General features: G+C 43.7%; 1 long non-coding RNA gene and 1 pseudogene across 2 annotated transcripts; one reads left to right on the top strand and one right to left on the bottom strand.

The window, feature by feature from the left end:
• Positions 1-353: 353 nt before the first annotated feature.
• LOC109767898 (glycerol-3-phosphate acyltransferase 1-like) lies at positions 354-15685 on the bottom strand (annotated as a pseudogene).
• LOC109767905 (uncharacterized) lies at positions 2985-5583 on the top strand. 2 transcript variants are annotated; one of them, XR_002233926.4, is made up of 4 exons: positions 2985-3505; positions 4751-4841; positions 5086-5207; positions 5302-5583. It is a non-coding gene; the product is annotated as an uncharacterized lncRNA (long non-coding RNA). The 2 variants fall into 2 exon arrangements; XR_002233929.4 differs by having other exon boundaries at positions 4751-5007.
• Positions 15686-16135: the final 450 nt, after the last annotated feature.

Raw genomic sequence — 16135 nt, 5'->3', positions numbered from 1 at the left:
AAAGGCCCAGGGCATTAGTAACGAACCTTTAGTCCCGGTTCCCCAACCGGGACAGATGGGCCTTATAAACCGGGACAAATAGCCCTTTTTCTACTAGTGGCATGTTTGCATTTCTATCGTTTTTTCGGGTCTTTTGTGAAAGTGTTGTAAAACTTTTTTGTTATAATTAAGCCAACCTTGGGACCCTCTGCTCCCTTTCCCTTGTTCAAAAAGAGTTGGTACATATTGCATACCCACCGCATGACTCTATGCACTTATTCTCCTTATGTGAGGGCAAAATAGGAAGACGTTCCCTCACAAAGAAAATAGAATGAAGTTTCCGGCGAAATTGCATGTGCTGGTCAGAGTCCTATAATGCAATCCAACCATCCATTTAAAAAAGGGATCCAATCCTAACATGTGATAATTGACTTTGACAGCAAACACGTTTCCTTTGCACACGAGCAAATTCAAAAGAAAAATCAAACGATCATTACTGCAGTGTGTTAACTTTGGCGAAATTAATTACAGGACGCATGCATTGCATAAAACACACTCGGCTGCTAATTGGAGACCACACCTTTGTTGCCAGCGAGCATCATGTACTTGTCACGGCGACGAAACCCGGTGCATTTGAAACCGAGCGCATCACCGAGCCGATGTTGGACCCAGTTTGCCACCTCAACACCGGTCCTTCCTCCGGCGCATGTCTGATCCGGTGGTACAGGCCCCAAGAACTCCACCCGGTATGAGGGGGCAGGGTTGGCCAAGAACGCTATGGGGTCAAGCCACTTGTGTCCGCTCGTTGTTGTGCCATACAACAATGTCACTTGCGCGTCCAGTGCCACGGGCACCATGTCGTCGGCCAGCTCAGCGAAAAGCGAGCTGAAGCGCAACAAGTAAGGCTCACGACAGGTCGTGCCCTCGGGGCAGACCGCGAGGTCCCCTCGCTCTAGTAGTTGAGATATGGTTTTGGCATCACGGTCGCGGTCACGGGTCAGCCGCACCGTTCTTATGGGCGCCAAGATCTCTGAGAGACGGCTTAGACTATATGTCACGGTCGCCACGGGCTTCTGTAGCGCCGCGGTGAGCATGAGTGGGTCGACCAGCGTCCGGTGTGTGCACACGAACAAGACTCCCCTGGGCTTGGCGTCGGGTCCCATGGAGCAACGCCCAGAGGTGCGGAAGCGGACTCCAAAGAACGCGCCAGCTGCAAAGCTTATCTTGTAGGGCAAGACGATGCCGATGGTGATGCGGATGACGGAGAGGATGAGGCCGAGTGGTAGAAAGAGGAAGAATGCAAGCATGGCAGATGAGGTGGGGAGGAAAGCGAGGCGGCCGTCATGGAAGATGAGCGGCCTCGGGTACCTCTCCCGTGGCAGCTGGGTAGTCTTGGCGCACTCCATGCTCACGATATAAAGCTCCTTCAGTAATTATTTGAAAATTAGACCCATAAGCCAATTATAACAACATGCTAGTACTATCTTGAAAATCACAAAAGATATTTAAATGATATCCCTAAAAAGATGTCTGCAAACCAACTAATAAAAAACATAATTCTTCGCAACTTATGTTTTCTCAATTTCATATATAAGTGGTGTTTCATATATAGACGCCAGTTTGTAAGATGTAACTATAACCAACCAGAATTTTCTAATCCTTGGATCATATGATCATCATGTGGCGAGCTTTATCTTGCAACTTAATAAAAAACATATATAAGTTCCAAAATATTGCAAAAAATATATGCATGCAGAAATCATAAAATATATTATTGCAAAAAATATACTTGCAAGTTGAGTAAAAAGTAAGTTCATGCACACCGAGCTATAATAAAATTGTCCAACAAAGAGAAACCAGTGGATCCATCAATTGTGATCGCAGTTGTCTGTGCTTTAAAGTCTCTAACTATAATATCTACTAGTATCTTGTTTTTTTTTCTAATTAGTACGATCTAGCATTTTGGGCCATCCATGCTTTTTTCTTGACATTCAACATTTGGATGAAAAACTCAATTTAAATTTTGGAAAGAGTTCCAATCAAGATGAACCCCCCTCCCATTCCCTTCTTGCCCGCTTCCATTCCATGCTGCAGTGTACAGTTGATTTAAAGTTTCGAGAAAGTTTGGTTAGTGGACTAATGATGATGTACTTTGTTTTATATATATATATATATATATCATAGCTTGCCACAGAACTAGTTAAGGCTTCCTAAACATTTAACGGTTTAAAAGTAAGTGAAAAATATGAAATAAATAGGGGAGCCTCACTCTAATATAATAAGATGATCCAACGGTGTGATTGTGAAAATATGCATTTATGTGTCCTCAGCAAAACAAACAAGCATTTCAGCTCACTGCAGGATCAATATATATTAAAACATTTGTTTTTTTTGTCCAAGACACATGCAGTCATATTTTTTTTCAATCCCTCCGTTGGATCATGTTATATTATAGGTGTGTCGGTTCAGTATTTTTTTTAGGATTTTTGAGAACTTTTACACCGTCGAAAACCTTAACTAATTATGTGACAAGCTATTGTAGAAAATCCTACCAAGGACCAAGCAATAGTAATCACAACATCGAGATCAAACGTCAGCCACATCTGGATGGCATGACTATGGGCACTTCTTCCCATGACCCTGCTACAATAGCGCACAACGACCACCAGGATATTGTGTCGGCATATGTTACAGTTTGTCTACCCCCTCAACCACCACACACACACTCTACTAGGAAATAGCTTGTAGGTAGACACTTACTAGTAGCGCGCTATACTGATCCACGCTACTGCTATATTAGTAGTAGTGCGCTATACATGATGAAAAAATATGCTACTGATAAATATCTCCCACGAATACGGCATAGTAGTAGCGTGGGTTATAGAACCTGCGCTACTATTGGTTGAATAGCTATAGCGCAGGTGGGACACCCACCCTACTACTAGCGACGCACCACCCACCACCCACCACCCGATCCACTCCCACCCCACCAAACTCTTCGTGAACCTCACCCCACCCCTCGGTCGTACTCCTCTTCCCCACGATCTCGTCGCCGCCACCACCACCCACGCTGGGACGAGACCGAGGTGGCCAGGCCGCGTCCCAGTCCCCGTCCCTGTACGTGCTGCACCAGTCCACTCACCAGACTCCGCCCGCTCGCCGCTCGTTCCCAATGCCTGCTCGCCACTCCCGCCGATCTGCACCGGAGCAGGAAGGGGCAGCAGACCGCCGGACGCCCTGCGCCGCTCCGCAGGCCGGCGCTCGCCTCCGCCGCCACCCGAGGCCTATGCCGCACCCTCGCCGTCTCCGCCCAGTCGGCCAGCCTCGACGCAGGAGTTGGACCATGATCTCGTCGCCCCTCTCCCCCGATTTCTGATTCATTCGCGGCCTCGCGGATCAAATCTGGCCGACTGACTGGCTGACGGACTGATTTCTTGTCGTCACGATGGATGTTGCTTTGCAGGTGGCCAGGGTCTCCGCCTTCGGCGGCGTCGTCTACGGCTCCGTCAAGCTCGGCATCCTCAAGGTAACCCCACCCTCCTCCAGCGCTGCATTTTCCTCTGTGGTGCCGTGTGATTGATGCGATTCTGGTAGCGTCAGTGTTGGCTGGTGCCCCCGTTGGTTGCTAGGGTTAGGAGGAGAGTTCGATCCTAGGGCTGGATCGATTGGATTGGATGTGGCTGTGCTCTGTACATAGACCTTGATTTATTTTTTTTGATCTCCGGTGCATACCTAGACAGCCGTAAGTCACATATATTTGAGATAGTTTGTGTAAGCTTGTGACACCAGGGAACTCTTCAGTGTGGCTAAGAAATTAAGATGGGCAAAAGTAGCACGAGAACATTCAACAGAGATAAATCCTTCTCTTAAGAGACAACAGTGTCCATAATTTCTTTCCTGGCAAAAAATTAAATACTTTCCACAACACTATTTGGTTTCAGTGATCCGCCATCGACCAAATGGAAGAACCTCTAGAATAATCTATGTATGCATCCATAGTATATGCTCTTTACCTAAAATCTACATGGAACAATTACACTTTGGAACATGTAGAGGAACTACTGTGGAACTTCAACAGAAAGGAGGCGAGCCATAATGATTTGCAGTAAAACATGTATATTTGCATATACCTTCAGATTGGAGCGTGTGTCAGAGGATGGCAACTACCACAAGTAGATCCTACTGTTTGTTTTTTATCCCAGTTCGGTATCTATTTCCACTCGTTAGCAATTAGTGTTCCACTTGCTTGTCTCTTCGTTGGCCGATAACTACATTAGATGTGTCTTAATTTTTATCCCAGTTCGGTTTTCTCTCAAATTTTATACATCTATATCCCCTCATATGATGCTAGCTGAAGCAGCTTGTTGAGTTATTTTGGAATCTTTTATGCACTTTTCTGTTGAGTGCCTTTGTTTTAAACTATGAGATATGCCTATGTTTAATTCTGAAATATAAATGCAATCTTATGTTGTTCCACCGAGATTGATTTTCAAAATGTGTATATCTAATGTTTCTTACTGCAGCTTTAAGCTTCACTGTCATCTAACTTTGTCTAGTTAATTTTTGTTATCTGTCTTTGAACCTATAAAAATGGGTGATCTATACACTTGTCGTTTCCTACATGTGTTTCCTGAACATGTCTAAAGTTTTTATAAGAAATGCAGTTCTGAGCTCGGGCAATCGTAGGATGACTAGACACATACTACATATGATTTGAGATGTATATGTATGCAATTTCACCCTTTGCTAAAAACGTCTTATACAATGTCAGACTTTGTGAAGCCACAGGAGCTAGGGGTTGCACCGCAGGAGCAATAGCATGTACAAGTACTGAACATTGAAGATTGCATTGCAGCTCATCAGTATGCCTTCCTTGCAATCTTTGAAGCCTATTAAATTCTGAAGTGTTACTTTTTTCTATACAAGTTTGTTTGTGTCAAGTACTTGCTAATTGATGTTTTGAGGGGTGCTCATATAATTCCTCGGCAACATGGGAAGTTTTCACATTTGGTCTAGTTGCCTCTATGGGTTAGTGACTTAGCATACATGTTGTAATCAGGTTTCACATTTGCTTCTCTGACAAGTAAGGTCTGTTTTCATTCATAGGTAGAAGATAGCGACAGAGTTGGAAGGTTTGTGCGGAGATCTTACCTCGAGGTTATCACATATGCGCACAATATGACACGGAATTGGCCTAAAATAGGGAGCTACAAGATAAACTTTTAAAGGTTGGTTCCATTTTCTGTATATGTCCTTGTACACTCTTATAATTCTCCCATGATTGAAGTCTGAAATGCTTATAGGACAATCTTTTATTTATAGGTTTACCTCACTGTTTGCTTCAACGAAGAGATTTGAAGAGTTGCAAAAGGTAATTTTGGGGAAAATTTCCGTTGTTGCAAGATAATGAGATGTTGAAGCGGCAGACTGAATCCATGACACCGAAGTGCAATTGCGGCAGATTATCTTTATCTTTCCTTTTCCTTTTTCTTATTATTGAGTGAGAACGGATAGAATGAGGAAATGTGTGATAGTAGATACAACATCTGTAGTAAAAAGAAACTTATGTTTGCAATTGTTAATGGCATACATACTTGCATGTTCTTTGAAGTGGTCATTTGTGAGTAGCAATGCATAATGAGGTTTTTTGGCTCATTCATTGCCTTTAGTTTCCGGTTAACCATGAAATAGGAGCCCAGCAGTGCTCACTATTGTGTTTACTGGGAACTGTATGCATAAAATGGAATTGGTGGATTTTATTTTTTTAATTTATAATGAGTTAGTAGTGGCGTGGGAAAAAACTGAGCGCTACTAGTAGTTAGGATACTAGTAGCGTGTGGTACTACACGCGCTGCTACTACTTGTTAGTAGTAGCGCGGGTTGCACCCACGCTACTACTAACTTTTTAGTAGTAGCATGGTTCCACTAGCGCTACTACTAACCAAAAAACCCACACTACTAGTACCCTTTTTCCTAGTAGTGACATACACACACACCATTACATCAGCCTTAGGATACACACTCCATAGCCTATCTACACACCATACCATGCGAAATCAAGTCCAACTGTAACTTACCTTGTACAAATCATTTGACACAATTCTAACACATATACATATGGTCTACCCTTGTACACCCTTTCTTGTCAATCTTTGAACATATGGTTTTGTTAGAGCTTGGATTTGTTAAGTTTAGTTGTGGGTTGTGTCCTTGGAAATACATGTTGGCTCTCATGTCTTGTCCCCCCTTTAAGAGGTCGATGTTCACAAGGTCATCTTGGAGTCCGACTCTCAAGGGGTGGTGCACCAGGTTTCAATGCAACAAAAAGATCTCTTGGCGAATGGTATGGTTGTGCAGGAGGTGAAGGAACTGTTAGAATCCTTTTAGGAGTTCCGGGTTAGTTGGGTGTGATGTTCGGCTAATAATGTTGTCCATAGTTTCGCTAAGGGAGGCTGCTCGAATAAAGTTTGTAAGACTTGGTTCCGGGTAGACCCTGAATTTTGTTATTCGGAGCTAGCCTCCGAGTGTATCGTGACCTAATTATATAAAGGTAGCAATTCCAACTCATTGGGGATCTGTGCTGTCCTTTACGTATTTTATGTAATATAATTACTAGCACAAATGCCTATGCGTTGCAACGGGAGATAAAAAATCTTCCATGTTTCGCTCATGGGTCCATGCGTTGTCATGGGAGAACACTCGCATATGTGATGCTATCAAGATCGATCTTAATAAAAAAAATTAATTATCCATCTGTTAAAGTATCATACATGCATAGCATATGCATTTGTCAACATGAAGAGATATATACATGCCCATGCATTGCCATGGAGAAAAAATCAACTTCTTATTTCCCAATTAAACCTAGGCACCTTGACCATCCTGAACTCTCTTGTCACCCAAGTAACAACATAAATCTACTTTATTCACGTCCAACGCGGGACAAAAATCTCTATGAGAAAAACAATGGACCAAAGGTACTTTGGGACGCTAGTTTGGCAAAGAGGGTATGTATTCCTGTCCTTAACAACCTAAATTTGTTCATAGTCTCTTAGATATTTCTTGGAAACATCATACATCAATATCACGGTTAGCAATCTCAACTGTGGTATTGTCTCAATCTCAGTGCAAAAATTCAGAACATGCATCCTACCTACTTCTGCTTCTTAGCTTCAGAACCATTTAAAGTAAACAATTAAGCATTGTTGCCATGGTTAGAAATTAAACCAGGTTAAATTAGCAAAATGCAATGTACAACAGACCAGACAAAGTCCTAGTTTATACATACACTACAATCATTGTCATCTATATGCTGGAGTTACCTAAACTAATATTAATAAGAGGAGTAGGACAGATCAACATATATACTCTAGAAACAAACAAACAAAACTACCATAGCCCAACACGTCTTATTTTATTAACATGGCAGCCCAAAAGCCCGGTTCGTTTGCCTCTTTTTTTTTGCCATGAGCAAAGAGAAAAGCTCATCTCATCAGTCCAAAGGCCCGTTTGGCCGACACAGAAGTCTCGTATTATACACTTCTAGTCCGACAATGACGTAGCCGATCATGCAACGTGCCAGCTCACCTTCTTCCCTCCGTCTCTCTCTCTCTCTCTGACCCGCACCATGGAGCGCAACCAGCTCCATCGTCCTACGCCTCAACGCCCCTCCCCCCAGCAGGCGTTCCTCGCAGACCCACCACACCGACAACATGGGGAGTCCCTTCTTCTTCTCCGATTCCATCCTGCCATGGAACTCTCTCTCTCTCTCTCTAGAGAACCGCCATGCAAAGGCCACAAATCAGGTCTCATGTCTCCCGCTTGGCCCCTCGTTCGCTCCCAGGGCAAGTTAATTCCTGAAACAACTTCTTCATTCCCCAGACAACTTTTGAACGTATATAAATTGATGAAAAGTGATGAAAACGAGCGAGGTGGGACTATATAATCTGTTAGTGAACATCTTATACAACTAGAAAGAGGTCAGCTTGGGTGGCTTTGCCTTGTGGGCGCGAGGGAGGGGTTGTGAGTTCAAAACCCCAAGAAAGCAATTACTTTTTGCAAGTCGACCCAAAACAGTGTGGACCAAGCCCAACTCGCCCGAGTATAGATGGGCCAACTTCATATGGAAAACTAAGAAAAATGTATGGAGAACTAAGAAATCTTTCGTCCTTTAATATTAGGTAAAGATAAAGATTCAAAACCCCAAGAAAGCAATTACTTTTTGCAAGTCGACCCAAAACAGTGTGGACCAAGCCCAACTCGCCCGAGTATAGATGGGCCAACTTCATATGGAAAACTAAGAAAAATGTATGGAGAAATAAGAAATCTTTCGTCCTTTAATATTAGGTAAAGATAAAGATTCAAACCGTTTCCGCATTATGTTCTTGGTATTACCTGAACATCCTATGAGTGGACCATACGTTTCATCACAACATTTAATTTCTCCCACCGTCCACCCACCAACTCTCAGCTACATTTGATTATTGTAGATTGTAGTGCTAATATGCTTTATTAATAGTAGTACTCAACAATTTTGATTTTTGTCCCCTTGAGTTTTGAGCTCAAATTTGACCAAGAATTGAGTAAGAAAATATCCATTGTACTAAAATAATACTATGTCACAAGATTTCTATTTGAAAGAAGTTTTCAATCATATACTTTTTGTGAAATATGACTTCAAATTTATTTATTAAATTTTGGATAAACTTAGTCACAAAACTCGAGGAAAACTTATAAATCTGAATGGAGGAAATATATTAGGGGCTCTTACATTTTGGGTCAAAATTTTGACCATAAATTTAAGTAAGAAATATAAATTATATGTCACAGAAGTTATACTGTGGGAAACCTCTTTCGAATACAAATATAATAATATACTGTTTTTAGCATTATCTCAGATTTTGTTAGCCAAATAGATTTTGCATCTAGACAAGTAATTTGGGACGGAGGGAGTATTAGTTTACAGAGAGGGTACATGGGTTGGCTTTTAGGTTGCCTATATAGATGGTGTGGCTACTAGATAAACCAGCAATCCTAAGATTCTGTTCTAACATGTACAATACACATGAGTGGCACTGGATGCATGATGTATACAGAGCATTATTGCTTCACAAAAGCATGTGTATTCAATAAATGTTACTTTAAGTACAAACAGTGATCAGCCTATGCGCGGTTCCGATGCCCATCACGTCTACTGGTAGGTTCCAAACATCTCCGTCCCTATGCCCTCAAGTAAAAAAGTTGTGGCCTGTGTATATGCTTATGGCTGGTCATAGTGGGGAGTAATTTAGACTAGTGACATACATATGTTACTGGTCTATGTTACTACTTCCTAATTTTTATTTAGTCCGCATATTAGCTTTGGTCAAAGTTAAACTTTGTAAACTTTGAGAAAGTTTCTAAACAAAAATATTAACATATACAATAACAAATCAATGCCATTAGATTCATTGTTGAATGTATTTTGACATCATATAGATTTGTTATGGTAAATATTTATATTGTTTTCTATAAATTTGGTCAAACTTTACAAAGTTTGACTTCAGTCAAATCTAATATGCATAGTAAATAAAAACAGAGGGAGTGCCATCTTAGTGGGAAGTGTCATAGGTGTAGTAACATACATGTCTTCATTTATTGCTTTGTAGACTCATTTTGTATTGGGAATCGTTATGTGATGGTAACATATTATGTTACTCTATTTGTCCCTGTCTCTCCTCTTTAATTACATGACACGTCATCTTTTTGCTTATGTGGCATCTATGTTACTACTTATGTTACTCCCACTATGACTAGCCTAACACCAAACGAGCATGCCCCTTCAATAGTGCTGACATTATCATTAGTAAGCTTAATTATGTATATGTGAGGTTTCATAATAGTGGAGTACTACCACCATCCTTATTTATTAGTCCCCTTTGTATTTTGTGTCAAATTTTGACTAAAAATTTAACTAGTAAAATATTAATGCATGTCATAAAAAAATATAATTGGAAACTATGTTCAAATATGAATCCAACAATTTAATTTTTGGTGACATGCATTAATAGTTTGTTAGTTATTTCTCTAGTCAAAATTTGACACAAAATACAAAGGGGACTTATAAAACTAGGAAGGAGGTAGTAGTTCCGACCTGTGGCTGCACATGTTCGTGAGGTGCAATAACCTCATTTAATTCCCTCCAAATTACAATAACATCCATCGTCCTGGCCAAGGCATCTCGGGGGTGGTCCTCTTGACCTAGAGCCACCACCCCCAACCCTCACCCCTCCAGCCATGCCATCGCCGGAGGATGCCGCCTGGCGAAGCTCGTGCGGCCGACGGCGACGGTGGGTCTCTCTCTCTCTCTCTCTCTCTCTCTCTCTCTCTCTCTCTCTCTCTCTCTCTCTCTCTCTCTCTCTCTCTCTCTTGCGGCCAATGTCGGTTCGTCGGGCAGCAGGCAAGGTGCTTTTCAGCCTGCGGCGGGGCACCGGAGGCTGGCGGAAGTGCTCCAAATCAACAGGAGTGGCGCGCGTGGTGGCCTTCATCCTTCAAACTCCATCACAAAAGGCAACGGTGGCCTTCGCTGTTTGGAGTTGTTGGTGGCGACCGACTCTTGTCATGGCTTGACTATCTGCTTGTGTGAGCAGGCTCTTCACTTGCGTGGCACCTCACGTCAAGACCATGCTATGTGTGTATCTGCTCGGATCACGGAAAGTGGTGTGAATGTCACATGATGACTTCGATTTGATGGTGCTTCTCAAGCACCAGTCTCGAGCTCCAAGGTGAAAACCCGAGGTCTAGCCCTTATTGGTTACTTCCTGCAATGACGATGTTTCTTATGCCATTATCTTGTTGACGCGTTGTTCGGATTTTTGTTCTGACTTGTTCTTCAGGGTGAAGACTCATGATTTGACATTTGATGGTTGGATCTGGCGACAACGGCACTTTCCTGAAGGTGTTTCCGTTGGAGAATCCTTCTTGTTCTACTAGTGATGTAAAGAGATCTTGGTGCGGATATGATTGCTGCTATAGATTATTGATAATGTTTGTTTTGTGAAGATTATTGATAATGTCTTGATAACTTAGGAGTTTTTCCCCTTTTTACTCAACCAAACGTATAGCTTTGGTCTTGTTTGACTTTGCTAGTTGCTGGTGTGACTTTTGTGTGTGTGCATCCTAACTATAAAGATATGGGATATGTGGCCATTGCTTTTGTATCCTGTTGATGCTTTATTTTATAAGCTAATAAAATCTATATCCTTCGTTGAAAACAAATTATAATACAGACTATTGAGAACTTAATTATGTCATTTTCCAACTGTAGTCTGAGCGTGATTGTGGTGTAATCCAGCCAAGTAACTTTCGACTTTACACCAAATGTTTCCCATTAAAAGACGGTTTAGTTGTGCGTTGTGTCCAGGGAAATACATTTTGGCTCTCAGGTCTTGTCCCCCTTTAAGAGGTTGATGTTCACAAGGTCATCCTGGAGTTCGACTCTCAAGGGGTGGTGTGCAAGGTTTCAATGCAACCAAAAGATCTCTTGGCAATGGTATGGTTGTGCAAGAGGTGAAGGAACCGTTAGAATCTTTTTAGGAGTTCCGGGTCAGTTGGGTGCGATGTTTGGCTAATAATTTTGCCCGTAGTTTTGCTAAGGAAGGCTGCTCGAATAAAAGAGGTAGTCTTGGAGTGTATCGTTATCTAATTATATAAAGGAAGCAAATCCAACTAAAAAATCGTTTGGGGATCTGTGTCGTCCTTTATTTATTTTATGTAAGAGCCGTGCTACACATGCTAAACACACGACGCTGCACAGATGATTTGCAGAGACGACGCAGAAGATCATGCCATCCCATGCACCGGAGTAGCACTACTCCAGCGTTTGATTTGAGCATGGGGTGCATGTCGTGAATATACTTTTGTGTGCACAACAATTTCGTTTATGTAATATGAGATTCTGTTCTAACATTACACCCGTTAAGCATTGGGAGAAGGGCGACCAACCAGCTATTCCGCGTGACGCCAGCTGGTTGGCTGCGGTGAGAAACCTTTTGAAATATATTTTTTAGATGATGGCGAGGATTTTTGTATGAAATGTTTATTTTTCATTTTAGATGAAGGTGAGGACCCCACGTATTTTTCTAAATGGAGGGCTCTGCAAAGTGGCGCTCGCTGGTAGGCTGCAGTGATAATTATTATTTTTACTTCTTTTTTTATATGGAGGTGGGGATTTCTGAGATAGTTTTTTAGATGGAGGCGAGGACCCCATATATTTTTTTAAATGAAAACGTACGCACCCACAGAGTGACGCCCAACCAGTATGTACTATACACATGAGTGGGACTGGATGCATCACGCATATAGAGCATCATTGCTTTGCAAAAGCACGTGTATTTAATTAATGTTACTTTAAGTACGAACAGTGATGAGCCTATGCGCGGTCCCGATTCCCAGCTCGTCTACCGGTAGGTTCCAAACATCCCCGTCCCTATTCCCTCAAATAAGTAGTTGTGGGTCGCGAATATGCTTAACACCAAATGAGCATGCACCTTCAATATGCTGACATTATCATTAGTAAGCTTAATTATATATGTATGTACTATGATGTTTCATAGTGGCTACACATGTTCGTGTGGTACAATAACTTCACTTAAATTCCCTCCAAATTATAATAACATCTATGGTCCTGCACAAGGTGTCTCGGAGGTGGTCCTATTGACCTAGAACAGCCACCCCAACCCTCACCCTCTGGCCACGCCGTCATCAGAGGATGTGGCCAGGTTAAGCTTGTGCGGCCGACTGCGGTGGGGCTCTCTCTCTCTTGCGGCGGTCCCTCGGTCCATAGGGCAGCAGCGCAAGGTCGCTTGTGAACGTGCGTCGGGGCACCGGAGGCTGGCGGAGGTGCTCCGAATCAACAAGAGTGGCGCGTGCGGTGGCTCCAGGAGCCAGGGTGTCGGGCAGTTGTGCCGGAGAGGCTTTGCCGGTGCTGGACGGCGAATCTGCTCCACCTCGGTCAGATACACATTGACAACTCTGGCAGTGGGCTGTGTTGGGTGTGCGGGGCTCGTGGCCCAGATATGGTGGCGTTGCGTCGACCGTTGTGGCTGCGATCAAGCTACGCCCATCGGATCCAACGGTTGGTGGTGTTGCGCCGGACTGAGATCTATGGACGGTGTCTTGAGGCAGAGGGCATGGATGTGCAGTGGCGCTGGTGGATTTTTCTTGCCGGGTCGGGCAATCTATGAGTGAGATGTCGACGGCCACGATCCCATCTATAGTTATATGGTGGGTCGGCTTGCTGCTTCCTTATATGGTGGTTCTCCACTCAGACGCGCAGGTGACAACGTGGTCCTGCGCTGCTAGATGATTGGTGAGTCAGGGTTGGAGATCTTGGATCTCTTGATCCGGCGGCAATGACGATTTTCTTTTGTTGCCAAATTATGCCACCACGGAAGGCGATGACGGAGCGTGAGGACGGTACGGAACTATCGAGTCTCCCAAATTTGGATTTGGCGGTACTGGTGGCCTTCCTCCTTCAATCTCCATTCCAGAAGGAAATGGTAACCTTCGTTGTTTGGAGCTCTTGGTGGCGACCGGCTCTTATCACGGCTTGATTGTCTTCTTGTGTGAGCATGCTCTTCACTTGCGTGGTATCTCACGTCAACAGCATGCTATGTGTGTATCTGCTCGGATCACGGGAAGTGGTGTGAACGTCACATGATGACTTCAATTAGATGGTGCTTCTCAAATACTAGTCTCTAGCTCTGCGGTGAAAACCCGAGGTCGGACCCTTATTGGTTACATTCGGCAATGATGATGTTTCTTATGTCGATATCTTGTTGGACGCGTACTTCGGATTTGCATGGACGTGTTCTTCGGGGGGGGGGGGGGGGGGGGGGACTCATGATCTGGCATTTGATAGTTGGATTCGACAACAATGGCGCTTGACCGTCGCTTCCTTCCTAAATGTGTTTCCTTTGGAGAATCCTTCTTGTTCTATTGGTGATGTCAAGAGATGTTGGTGAGGATATGGATGCTGCTATGGATTATTAATAATGTTTGATCACTCGGGAGTTCTTTTCCTTTTTACTCCACCAAGTATCCGCTATTGTGACTTCGCTAGTTTCCGGTGTGATTTGTGTGTGTGTGTATGTGTAACTATAAAGATAACGGATATGTGGCCATTGCTTTTATATCCTGTTGATGCTTTATTTTAAGCTAATAAAATCAATCCTTCGTTGAAAACAAATTATAATATAGACTGTTGAGAACTTAATTATGTCATTTTCCAACTGTAGCTCGAGCGTGATTGTGATGTTTTTCAACTGTAGCCTGAGCGTGATTATGTCATTTTCCAACTATAGCCCGAGCGTGATTGTGATGTAATACAACCAAGTATCTTTCGGCTTTACACCAAATGTTTCCCATTAAAAGACGGTCTTACAATGAGTGTGCAAGTTAGCATGGGTTTTTAGTTAGATCTTTAAGTTGATTAATTTAACAGACGAAACGTATGAAATTCGCCACAAAAAATATATGGTAAGAAACTTCGTATGAAGACGAATCTAAAGATACGTTTCATTGCATACAACATATATTTTGCTAGTCAAATAGATTGGCTAAAAAAAACTTGTGTCCGACCTATATTCCCATCTGGAGCGAGTGCTAATAGAGGAAGAGAAATCTATAGGAAGCACGCTAGTTATTAAAGGAAAAGCATAGAAAGCACACACGCACGTACGGACCTTGCAGTAGGGGATGAAGAGGCGGTTCAGTGGGTTGGAGGTCCCGACGACGGCAACGTCGGCCATGGCGCCGTCAGCTCCGAGCACCTCCCTCAAGGCCTTCTGCCTCATGCCCGGCCCTGGCCTGCACAGTAGCCCGGTGAAGTAGCAGTTGTGCCTAATTTTAACCATCTGAAGTTCACGCCCGACCACCACGTCCGCGGACATGTACTCCTTCAGGAACCACTCCGCCATGACCTCGGCGCGCTCGTCACGGCCACCTTCCTCCTCGCCGGCAGCCACAGTTGGTTGTACACGAGCGCGTTGAGCCCTTCCATGTAGAACTTGGGCAGGACGGCCCGAGCGACGAGGTCGGTGTCCCGTGGCCTGAGCCCGACGAAGGTGACGAACGCCATGACCTGGACGCTGGCGTCGCTGTGCTCGCCCATGACCCATACGAGGGGGAAGCAGCAGAGCAGGAGCAGCGCCCGGATCAGGCTACCGCCCTCGCAGGCCATGAGCATGAAGTAGGGGAAGAGGGCGGTGGACCTCAGGAGCCTGCCGTCGAAGTCGCACACCACCGTCCGATCGCCGACGGAGGGGATAGTGCACCTGGAGGCGGCAGCGGTGGATGGCTTGTTGACTTGATTGCTGCCGAGCTTCCTGGCGGCGCGGTACAAGTTGATGACCCAATTATTGGCCATCTTGGGTAGAACGGCGTGGAAGACCATCTCCTGCTCCGGTGCTTGCTCGTACGTCCGTGCGCAAAACGGTATTGTGCAAGCTTCAGCAGATACCTGCCAACATATGCTCCTGCCAGAAGCTCAGTTTTCTACCACAAATGTGAAGTAGGGTGTTAGTCGCACTGCGGGAGGCGGGTGCGTTTTGTACAGAGAATCGTCGGGAATTGATGGATATATATGGGGTGGGGAGCTGTGGAGCGTACGATGAACATGAAGTTGAAATATATTGCTCACCTTCCTTTATCAGTTCAGACTTTTAAATGAATTAGCTGGAGTATGAATTTAATACGGGAGTACAGAAAAAGAAATTAAGGTGGTGGGTGGGAGAAGCCAGGGAATGGACCTGAAAGTAGATGGGTGAAACGAAATAACTCTGCAAACGATGGATGGCGGACGAAAATCGCACGACACTCTTGATCGATGGCTGTAGCTCACTGAACATATCGGATGCCTGGCTGATATTCTGTGTTTGTGCATGAATCGGCTGCAAAAATATTGTCGATGTAGCAGTAAAAACATATCTGCAAAAACCAAGGTTTGTCCTATTTCCACATATGCAAAATATTCGAGAAAACATGATATAAAATTGTCTGAGTGTTATGACTAGTTAGGAAATATGAGATAGACTAGCATATGTTCCGGCTTATCTTGTATTTCAAGCTGATCATGTATTTCTATATATATGCACACGAGGCTCAAGCAATAAACATC

This window comes from Aegilops tauschii, chromosome 7, assembly GCF_002575655.3.
Source record: "Aegilops tauschii subsp. strangulata cultivar AL8/78 chromosome 7, Aet v6.0, whole genome shotgun sequence".
In the NCBI taxonomy this organism is placed as follows: Eukaryota; Viridiplantae; Streptophyta; class Magnoliopsida; order Poales; family Poaceae; genus Aegilops; species Aegilops tauschii.
This window is presented reverse-complemented; position numbering and strand designations above follow the sequence as displayed.